This window comes from Mus musculus, chromosome 2 (assembly GCF_000001635.26).
Source record: "Mus musculus strain C57BL/6J chromosome 2, GRCm38.p6 C57BL/6J".
Classification (NCBI taxonomy): domain Eukaryota; kingdom Metazoa; phylum Chordata; class Mammalia; order Rodentia; family Muridae; genus Mus; species Mus musculus.
Genome location: NC_000068.7, coordinates 66,860,786 through 66,870,928, shown reverse-complemented (window position 1 = coordinate 66,870,928; position 10,143 = coordinate 66,860,786). Strand labels below are relative to the sequence as shown.

The following is a 10,143-nucleotide window of genomic DNA, read 5'->3' as shown; positions in this document are numbered from 1 at the left end:
TTCCAAAACCTGGAAATACCTCAAAAAGCACAGGTCCACTGGCATTTATCTTCTCTGAAAACAGTTGATAGGATTCTTCCATGCAGGGTGACTCAACTGGTAGAAGGACATTTTCATTGGATGAGCTCAAAGGAAAGAAATTCTCAGGAGGATTGACACGTGAGTAGGTGGCAAATCCATCAGACTCAAGAAGTGGAGGAAGAGAAGAGCTTATAGCAAAACTATTCTAGTTATACTGTTAGTAAAGCTAAGCTGTCAGGAACCCTGTATTGTGAACTTTAGAGGTCCCATGTGTTGTGGAAGGAGAACCAAATTGGGACTGCTGGTCTGGCCCTGAATGAGGCCTTCTTACCATCTCTCTGTAGGCTCAACACTCACTACTGCAAAGCAGTTCTGTATGTTTATTTTATTCTCAGGCTCCTAGTCCTGCTATCCATTTGATAAAGATCAGACTCTGGCTAGAGTCAGAAATGACAGAACACACAGCAGCACCTGTCATTGTTTTTCACTGTTACTAGAGTGGTTTTATTTTGAGTCAAATGGTTTTATAATAAATATGCATATACATAAAGAAATCAGCTAATAAAGAAACAGGGGTGAGCAAACCAATTATACCCATGAGATTGAGGCTAGCATGGGCATCACAGTGGAATCCTGTTTCAAAAAAGGAAGGGAGAAAAAAGATGAAAAAACTAAAGGTTTTTAACAAATCTAAACAGATATCTCACCACAGAAAGTATATAAAGAACAGCAATTATTGGCAAATATCACAGTAGATTTGCTGCTAGGAAACCTACAGTTAAAACAATGAGATTATACCACACAACCAGTACATGGCTTTCATCTAAACACAACTGGAAGGGGAAAATGCAGTATGTGTACAATCACCTTTTCACATTTTGTTCGCGCAAATAACAAATGTTGTGCCTATTTTGGAAAACTCTCTTACAAAGATAAACACGGTCTTAAAAGACCTGAAATTGAGCTGGGTTAAAGGTGACGCATGCCTTTAACCCCAGCACTTGTGAGGTAGAGGCAGGCGGATTTATGAGTTTAAGGCCAGCCTGGTCTACAGAGTGAGTTCCAGGATAGCCAGGGCTACACAGAGAAACCCTGTCTCAGAAAAAAAAAATCCTGAAATTGTGTCCAAAGGTATTTGCCCACATGAATTAAAAGCATATGAGTATATAAAATTCTGCCCTGGAATGTTTAGAGAAATTATACCGATAAATTCAAGTCCTAGAAATTACTAAGATGTCTTCCCATAGGCAAATAGACAAGAAAACTACAGAGCTTCCATGCAATTTAATATTGCTCATTTATAAAAATAAGTGTGCTATCAAAGTGTATATAGAAATTGGGGAGAATTAGAATGTTTTGCCAAGGGAAGATAAACAATCTTACAAGTGTGGACATGTCATATGAATTGTGACTTTGTTTAAAGGTAAAATTGAAGAGGCAATAAACTGTCCCTGTCCTGGAAGACTTGGAGAAGGGAAATAAGAGCCTGCAACAGTGAGCTTCAAGGGGATTGTAAGGTGGTGACACAATCTTTCACGATACTTCAATGGTGGATGTAAGAACATGCATTTGTTGAAATTTAATTTAGGGCACCTTTATAGACTAAACTGTGACTATTGCTTGGAAATTGTGTACCAATATTGGCTCATTATTATATTATTCTTTGATCACTAAAACCCCCTTTACATATCTGAACATCTTTCCATTTGCTCTTTGATGTTGTTTCAGAAGCTATTTACAATGTACTCTTTCAAGGGAAGCTCGTCATGATGTCTAAGGTACATTTAGCCCTGCTCATAGTATAGTTCCTGGGAACTCATATCATCTACATTCAAACAGTGATGAGCTATTACCACAAAGTGTTTAACACCACGTATATGAATATGTAGAATGGTGTAATAACAAGAGAATGTTTTTCATTATTGTAAAATATTATAGATATTTATAACTACAGGCTTGGTATATACAATTATTTAGTATATGCTGAGCATTGTATAGATTTTTCACACCAAAATAAATAATTTATTAACCTACTGTGTGGATTCCTGTTTTTTCACCATTGTATAGATGAAGAGAAACAACAAAAACAGCAAGAACAAAAACCCTATGTGATTTACTTTCCCAGACATTTCAGTTTCAATATGAGGAATTGAAGCCTCATTTGAAATCTTATATTGAAAAGCCATCTGTGCACCCAGCCCCACCAAAGCCCTGTGACAGCAGAATCTAAGGGTTTTACAAAAAAGAATCACCCTGTGACTTCAACCTTGGAAAAGTTCTTCCCATGTCTTTTTGAAATATGAGTCTAATTGGTCTTAAATTGGATCAGCCACCTCCTGAAGGCTTAGAATTGTCTGTTCTAAATTCTTCTTGCCCTAAAATGTTCTTATCAAGAAACTTAGGAGAAACACAATAAATCTTGTTAAAATTATTTTAGCAGCCTTTGACCAGAAAACACTTACATTGCAAAAATTGTTCAAGGGCTTAGCTTCTAGAAATTTATCCTGGATAAATCCAGGCAGTTATGTAGGATGCTAAAGCCACATAATAAGTAAAGACATTAAAGTACTGGAAATGATTCAGTGTACTTAACAATATTTTTAATAGCACAACTCCTTGCTTACATCTGCACCCTTACTGAAAAAGCTGTGGTTATATTTCCTTGAATAGCTCAATATTCTTCATGCTGCTACAGAGTGAATATTTTGGAAATCCAGTTTCTGGAATGGACGACAAAGTTGTTGAAGGAGAGGTATTATATTCTGACCACTGTGCTACAAATTGCCCAAGAAGGCACTCAGGTAAGTTCATGTTACCATACCCTGCAAGAGCTGAGTAGCAGGGAGGTCATCCATGCTGCAGAGTATACTGCACAGACAGGAAGTCTTGAAATCTGCCAAGAAAGTACAACACATCTCAGGCATACAAGCTTCCTTCCTCTATGGTGCCTACATTGGAAATTGTATTTGTAAAACTCATATTGATTGGGAGGGAAAAGGTCAAGTTAGAGTGAAAAGATAACCAACAGGGAGGTGTCTCAATCCCCCGAGTGTATATAGTTTATAAGATCAAAGGTTGCTTCATCATGTGTTTCTGTAAGACTCTAGGATCTACTTCCTTTGGCCAAAAGTTGCAGCTAATCATTTATCTTCTATCTTTCCCACTGTTACTTTAAGCCAAATTTTCCTCATGTTACCCTCCCCTTTTGTCCACACAACTGTAGGCTTCACTCACTATAATAGTTTTTCTAAGGCAACCTCTCCTCTTGCTCTTGCCAGATTTTTTTATAATGTCAGTTAAGCATACAGTGTTGGCTAGCCATTGTAAACAGTTGTCCTCATAATTTTTATATCAATTATTTAAACCTTGTTCAAAGGTTCCCTGGCCAGTTAACCCTGACAGAATGACTAGAAGGACTTGCCCTTTTAAAAAACAGTGAGCTATCAGGTGAAATGACAGCTTCAGGATCCTTCTCTTCTTTAATTTGCAGTGGAAACTGGAGTACCTGAGTAACTGAAGCTCCAAATCTTCACTTATGAGATGGTATAAATTATTTTTCAAAATCAGTATTGGCCCTTCCTCTTTTTACAGAAGGTCAAGCAAGATGAACTCTATCGTTAAGGACACAGCTGCTGTGTTGAAGATAGCTTTCTTGTATCAATGAGTTATTGTCTCCTTTCATAGAACACACTGTTCTAGGCGTAGGCTGCCTCACCAGGAGCCACTTTTGCCAAGTCCCCATTTCACCTGGACTGTTTTCTTCCCAGAGTATTTACATAGATGCTGTTAATGTCACATTTAGGCTAAAAACAATCAGAAATATTAGTATTATGAACTTTTGCCAGATGAAAGAGAAATTATCCACAATAATTGCTGAATTAAAATTTAACGAAATAGAGTTGCCAATTTTTAACATTCAAAGCTGTCTGCCAACTACATAAGTAAAACAAAAATTAACACTTGAGTACTGAGTATGTAGCTAAGAGAGTGCATGCCGTGTATGTCTGAAATACTGGGAGGATAGCATAACATTACAGAATGTACAAATACCTAAAATGCAAAAGTGAACGAAAAAGAATGAAAAACTGCTACGTTTTGGGGTTTATCTAAAAAAAAAATAAATGAACAACAAAAAAAAAAAAACTCTAGTAGAGCTACCAAAAGGAAAATAATATAAAAGCTTTTATCTGAGCTTAATATGTTAATAAGTTCGTGTTTATTTTTAAACATCGTTGTAGAAAATAAAAAAGACCTAGTTCTCACAGTTAAGTACACTGTGAGTGCATTGAAAACGCTTTAAATACTTTAATTATAGTACATGCATTTTATAATTTAAACTCTGACCTCAAGAGGATAAGGTAAAAAATAAGCATTTCCCTGAAAGAAATTGGGTGTTTTCCTTTTGCCATTTCTGATATTAATTAATATATTTGATTTCCAGGACCTACCTGAATAAGAAAGTCTGTTTTATACAATTGGCATACACATATAGCTTATAATAAATCAGAGCACATTCAACAGATTTTATGTTTTTGTATCCAAGTAATATTATTTAAATTGACTGCAGGGGCAGCAGCACTCTTTGCTACCCACCCCAATGTTCTGAGTTGTTGAATGAAAGATATACACATGTGTTCCCTATATTTTAATATGTTTTAAACAGTTCAATGGCTGGTCGACTTTCTAACTTCCACGTGGTCGATCTAACCCCTCCAATATCCACGTTTTATTGCTCACTAAAAAATTCTATATTTCACATTTGTTATCCTATACCTAGACATGTAGCTCTTTTGGGCCATGATCTCCAGGATCTAAATGAAATCTATGTTCTCTGTCCCCTGCACCACTCAGGCATGATGTCACCTCTCCTTCCCTGGCATGGTGGCTTTCCCTCTTCCTATTCCTCCGCAAGCCCTTGTCTGGGGATCCTATAAGTTCCACCTCTGTTTCTCTGCCCAGCCATCACTGTTGACAACTTCATTTATCAATCAAAACCAACTGGACGCAGGGTCCCTCAGTCTTACATGGGGACATTACAAAGAGGTTTTTGGGAAACCCAGTCAGCATTCAAAAGATCTTTCTGTCAGATATTCTTGGTTTGTTTTGTTTTTTAAAGTGTAGTTTTATTTTTATGTTACTCTGCTGTTACATAGGGCATAACATTCACAAGGCTTTTTGGGGACTAAAGTCAATGATTAGCAAACACACAATATAGTGGTGCAACTCTCTAAAGAACAATCACCGGATAAACCAGACACCCTCTCACATGTGCACAAATCTGCATGGAAAAGTACTAAATTGTAGACTTGGACTTGGGTTCTTTATTTCTCCTTTCTAGTGTATTAAGAAAGGATGTGCATTTTAGTTTGCCCAAAGCAGTGCTTATATTCTGGCAGCAACATGCTACTTCTATCACAAGGTAAAGTGAATACCAGAGCTACGAAGGCAGGAGGTGTAAATAAATTTTTATTGGGAAGGAAGTTGTCAACTTAAACAGCAGCACATGAAGAATGCATAAGGAAACTCCCTGTTGTCACAGACAGATGTAACCTCCAGAATATGTGACACAGGAGACATTTCAATCTGTGACCCCAAGCCCGGATGCATTAAGCGCTTTCACATTCAATCTAACACTTCTGGATTCCTACTAAAAGGGAATTTGTAATAAGAGTATGGAAAAGTTGCTTCTGAAAGGAAACCCCCCCCCCAGAAGGTTCAGAAAAGGAATGTAGAAATCAAGAAGTTATTATTACAATTACTTTAAATTGTAATGCACTACATTTTCCATATCTTCCCAGTAATACAAAACACAGTCACTTGAAGGACTGGTTCAGATTACTTTAATACCAAATGTGCTGTCAGTCCTCTACACAAGTGTCTGGAAGTTACTCCTGTTTATATGAAATAAAGCAATTGACACTTTTCTACAGCAGTCACTGCACCCGGGAAGGTGGGAACAAAACAAACCAAGGGATGGAGTTTTCCCAAAGCTACAGTGTCAAAAGACTATAAACAGTTGATCCCATACACATTAATGGGCTTCCTTGCTAGAGGAAATACAAGTGGATTAAGGAATGGAGATGTAAAAAGGTTTTCTTGAGGGCAAGAAGGTTGGTGCCCTGGATGCCTTTAGTTCTCAGCCCCCTGTGCTGCATCACGTTCTTCTCCAGCACTGTCTGATGTCCATAATGGTAAGCTGTCTCTAAGCAACTGCATAATGATGGTTCTATCTTTGCAGGAGTCTTTGTTCAATATATCAAGCTCTGCGATGGTCTCATCAAAAGCCATTTTATTGTTCAATTCAATCACCTGTTTAGGATATCATCCTGAGTGAGGTAACCCAATCACAAAAGAATACACATGATATGCACTCACTGATAAGTGGATATTAGCCCAGAAATTTAGAATACCCAAGATACAATTTGAAAAACACATGAAACTCAACAAGAAGGAAGACCAAAGTGTGGATACTTCGTTCCTTCTTAGAATGGGGAAGAAAATACTCATGAAAGGAGTTACAGAGACAGTTTGGAGCTGAGATGGAAGGAAGGACCATTTAGAGACTGCCCCACCTGGGGATCCATCCCATATAGAACCACAAAACTCAGACACTATTGCATATGCCAGGAATATTTTGCTGACAGAACCCTGATATAGCTCTCTCTTGTGAGGCTATGTAAGTGTCTGGCGAATACTGAAGTGGATGCTCACAGTCATCTATTGGATGGAACACAGGTCCCCTAATGAAGAAGCTAGAGAAAGAACCCAAGGAGCTAAAGGGGTCTGCAACCCTATAGGAGGAACAACAATATGAACTAACCAGTACCCGCCAGAGTGGTGTCTCTAGTTGCATATGTAGCAGAAGATGGCCTAGTCAACCATCAATGGGAGAAGAGGCCTTGGTCTTGTGAAGATCATATGTCCCAGTACAGGGGCATGCCAGGGCCAGGAAGCAGGAGTGAGTGGCTTTGTGATCAGGGCAGGGGAAGGGTATAGAAGACTTTTGGGATAGCATTTGAAATGTAAATGAAGAAAATATCTAATAAGAATAAAGGGAAAAAAGCTCTTTTAGCCACTGTACAGGCAAGCTCTGAATTATTAAGGATCTCATAGTAAAATACAGAAAAGTTAAGAGCCAGCCCCAGGCGGATTGGATGAATAGGTTGCATCTCTTTCTTGCTTATATCAAATGCCTCTTGGCAGGCTCCTTGGGAATTTTCTATTGTTTGTTTTCAATCATTGCCACAAGCTACTTCAGCAAGATACCGGAAATAATCTCCCTTCATTTTCAGATAGAAGACCTCACTCTCTGGATTAGTTGCATTGGCTATTAAATATTTAACTAACAATTCTAGGACCATGATGCTGATGGAACTCAGCTCCAATTCCACTTTCTCCTGATAGTCCTTGATTAGCTGCAACTTCTTGTTGGAGGTGTCTGTCTTCTGCTCAATGCTCCAGATGACCCTCCAGAGGACCTGAGGCTCCCCGACCATGTTCTTGTAGGTCACCAACAGCAGGCTACACTCCTTGTTGGACAGCTCCTCCATGCCCTGCTCCATCATGGCTTTCATGCAGGTGGCTGTGTCCTTGTAGCTCTGGGCCAGCTTGGCCTTCTGGATCAGCCCAGTCTTCTCCATGGAGAGCGAGGGCAAGGGCCAGAGCTGCATCCCGAGCCCTCCTTCTAGTCTCCGTGGCTGTGATGCAAGTCTCTCTCTGATATTCACTGAACATATTTATCAATTTTGTCAATTTAGGTACACTACTTCTATCTTAACTTAAAGAGTTTCTGATTCTATACCTGAGTAGTGTTTTGATTTTAATTTTTATTACCATCTGAAAACCATCTTTTAAAATCTAGATCATCTTCCTTAATGGTAAACAACTTTAGTTTGATTATGAGACTATAACTAGTCTTCAACATCATCAGAGATCTAAGAATGAATTAATTATTACCTGAATATATAGGATGCACAAAAACATAACTTCTAAAGCTTAAGCAATTTGTAGAGACAGTTGACTGCCTGAACAGTCTCCTATATTTCTCATAATGTTGGAACACCTGTCTTCAGCCTACTGGCCCAGAATCATATGGCAGACCATAAGTGAAGCAGTAATTATGAAGGACTAGTTACTCTGTATTGGCAGAGCTAAATTGCTACCTCATATCACATGTCTTTTCCTGGACAGTATTTTGTTGTCTTTGTTGCTGTCTGTTGATGAATTAGGGCAACTCTTACCCAGTGGCTACCTTGTCACAATTGGAACAACTTTATATGGAGGCTATGATGCTCAATATGTTCTTTGCAGTGTAAAGCTGGTACTGTCAGGAGCAGACATGTCTCCTAGTCAAAAGATATATTAATAATGAAATAATTTTAAATGCCATATTTGGGTTTTTTATGTTTGTAAAGACTATCTCTATGTGGTATATCTGAACTGTTGATCATTGACTACTCTTTTGTTATTTCTATTTGAATAATATTGAAAGCATGTTATTATAATTACATTAGAATCTAATATAACCATAAATTTATTATCTGACCATTAACTTGAATTACCTAATCATCACAAACAGTTTACAATAGCAGCTATTAGAAGGACTGAGTCTAAGCCTTTTATTCTTAAATGCCTATCTAAAAGTAACAAAATTAATTTTAAATTTTGTATCAGTATACAAAGATTTATACCAATGTAAACCATAAACCTGTATCAATATATTAACTATATACTAATGTAAGAAATTAAACTTCAATTTTGCATCAGATATAAAGTTTTGACCAGTGTAAGGTTATGGCTATAAAATGTTTCGTTTAAGAATAAATTTAGTAATCCATCCTGTCTTAGTCAGGATTTCTATTCCTGCACAAATATCATGACCAAGAAGCAAGTTGGGGAGGAAAGGGTTTATTCGGCTTACATTTCCACATTGCTGTTCATCACTGAAAGACGTCAGGACTGGAACTCAAGCAGGTCAGGGAGCAGGAGCTGATGCAGAGGCCATGAAGGGATGTTCTTTACTGGCTTGCTTCCCCTGGCTTGTTCAGCCTGCTTTCTTATAGAACCAAGACTACCAGCACAGAGATGGTCCCACCCACAAGGGGCCTTTCCCCCTTGATCACTAATTGAGAAAATGCCTTACAGTTGGATCTCATGGAGGCCTTTCCTCAACTGAAGCTCCGTTCTCTGTGATAACTCCAGCTCTGTCAAGTTGACACAAAACTAGACTTATTACTTACTAAAACCTATATTACATCTTTGCTGCCCTAGACCCAGACATACAACCCTCTTGGGCCATGGTCCTCAGCATCTACATGACATCTACATGACATCTACATGACATCTACATGACATCTATGCTCTGTTCTCTGCAACTCTCAGGTGTGGTGTCTTCTCTCCTTCTTGGACTTGTTATTGTAACAAATGCAGCAGAACCAAATTAAGAGGGGTATGTTTTTGACTGACAGCTTCATAAGACATAGTTCATAGTGGCATCTGGAACATCTCTACATATAGCATCAAGAACATGAAATGACAGTTCCTAACTATTTCATGGATGAGGAACCACAGTGCTCAACTTGAAGAGATCTGGGTTTGAGCCACCAAACCCAACACCACTAAGTCATGTTTTTATCCACAAAGATTCCACTAAATGGACACACGTGATCACCAAATGGACACTAAGCATTCAAAGACATGAGCCTGGTGGAACATGTCATATTCAATCCAAAACAAAATGAAAGACCTCAGAAACATATATGATAGAAATAAGACAGGATCTACTGTGTCTTACTCTAAGCCATCTGATATTCACTTAATAATTATATCCCCTAGTTAAGTATCTCCAACATTTTAATAATTAAATTTAATAGTGTACTATGAAAATACATTGTAAGTAATACACCTTTTAGTTCTCCTATTGTGTTTTTTCTCCTAGGTGTTTTAAGCTTGTTATTGCTGAGTAGACACAAACTGGCTTAGGTTTTTCTAATACTTTTTTTTTTTTTTTAGATATTTTCTTTATATACATTTCAAATGCTATCCCGAAAGTTCCCTATACCCTCTCCTTGCCCTCCTCCCCGACCCACCCACTCCCACTTCTTGGCCCTGGCATTCCCCTGT

The 10,143-nt window shown here is 38.1% G+C and overlaps 1 pseudogene; it reads right to left on the bottom strand.

Annotated features, from left to right (window-relative positions):
- Nucleotides 1-6,150: 6,150 nt before the first annotated feature.
- Nucleotides 6,151-7,667, bottom strand: Gm13600 (annotated as a pseudogene).
- Nucleotides 7,668-10,143: the final 2,476 nt, after the last annotated feature.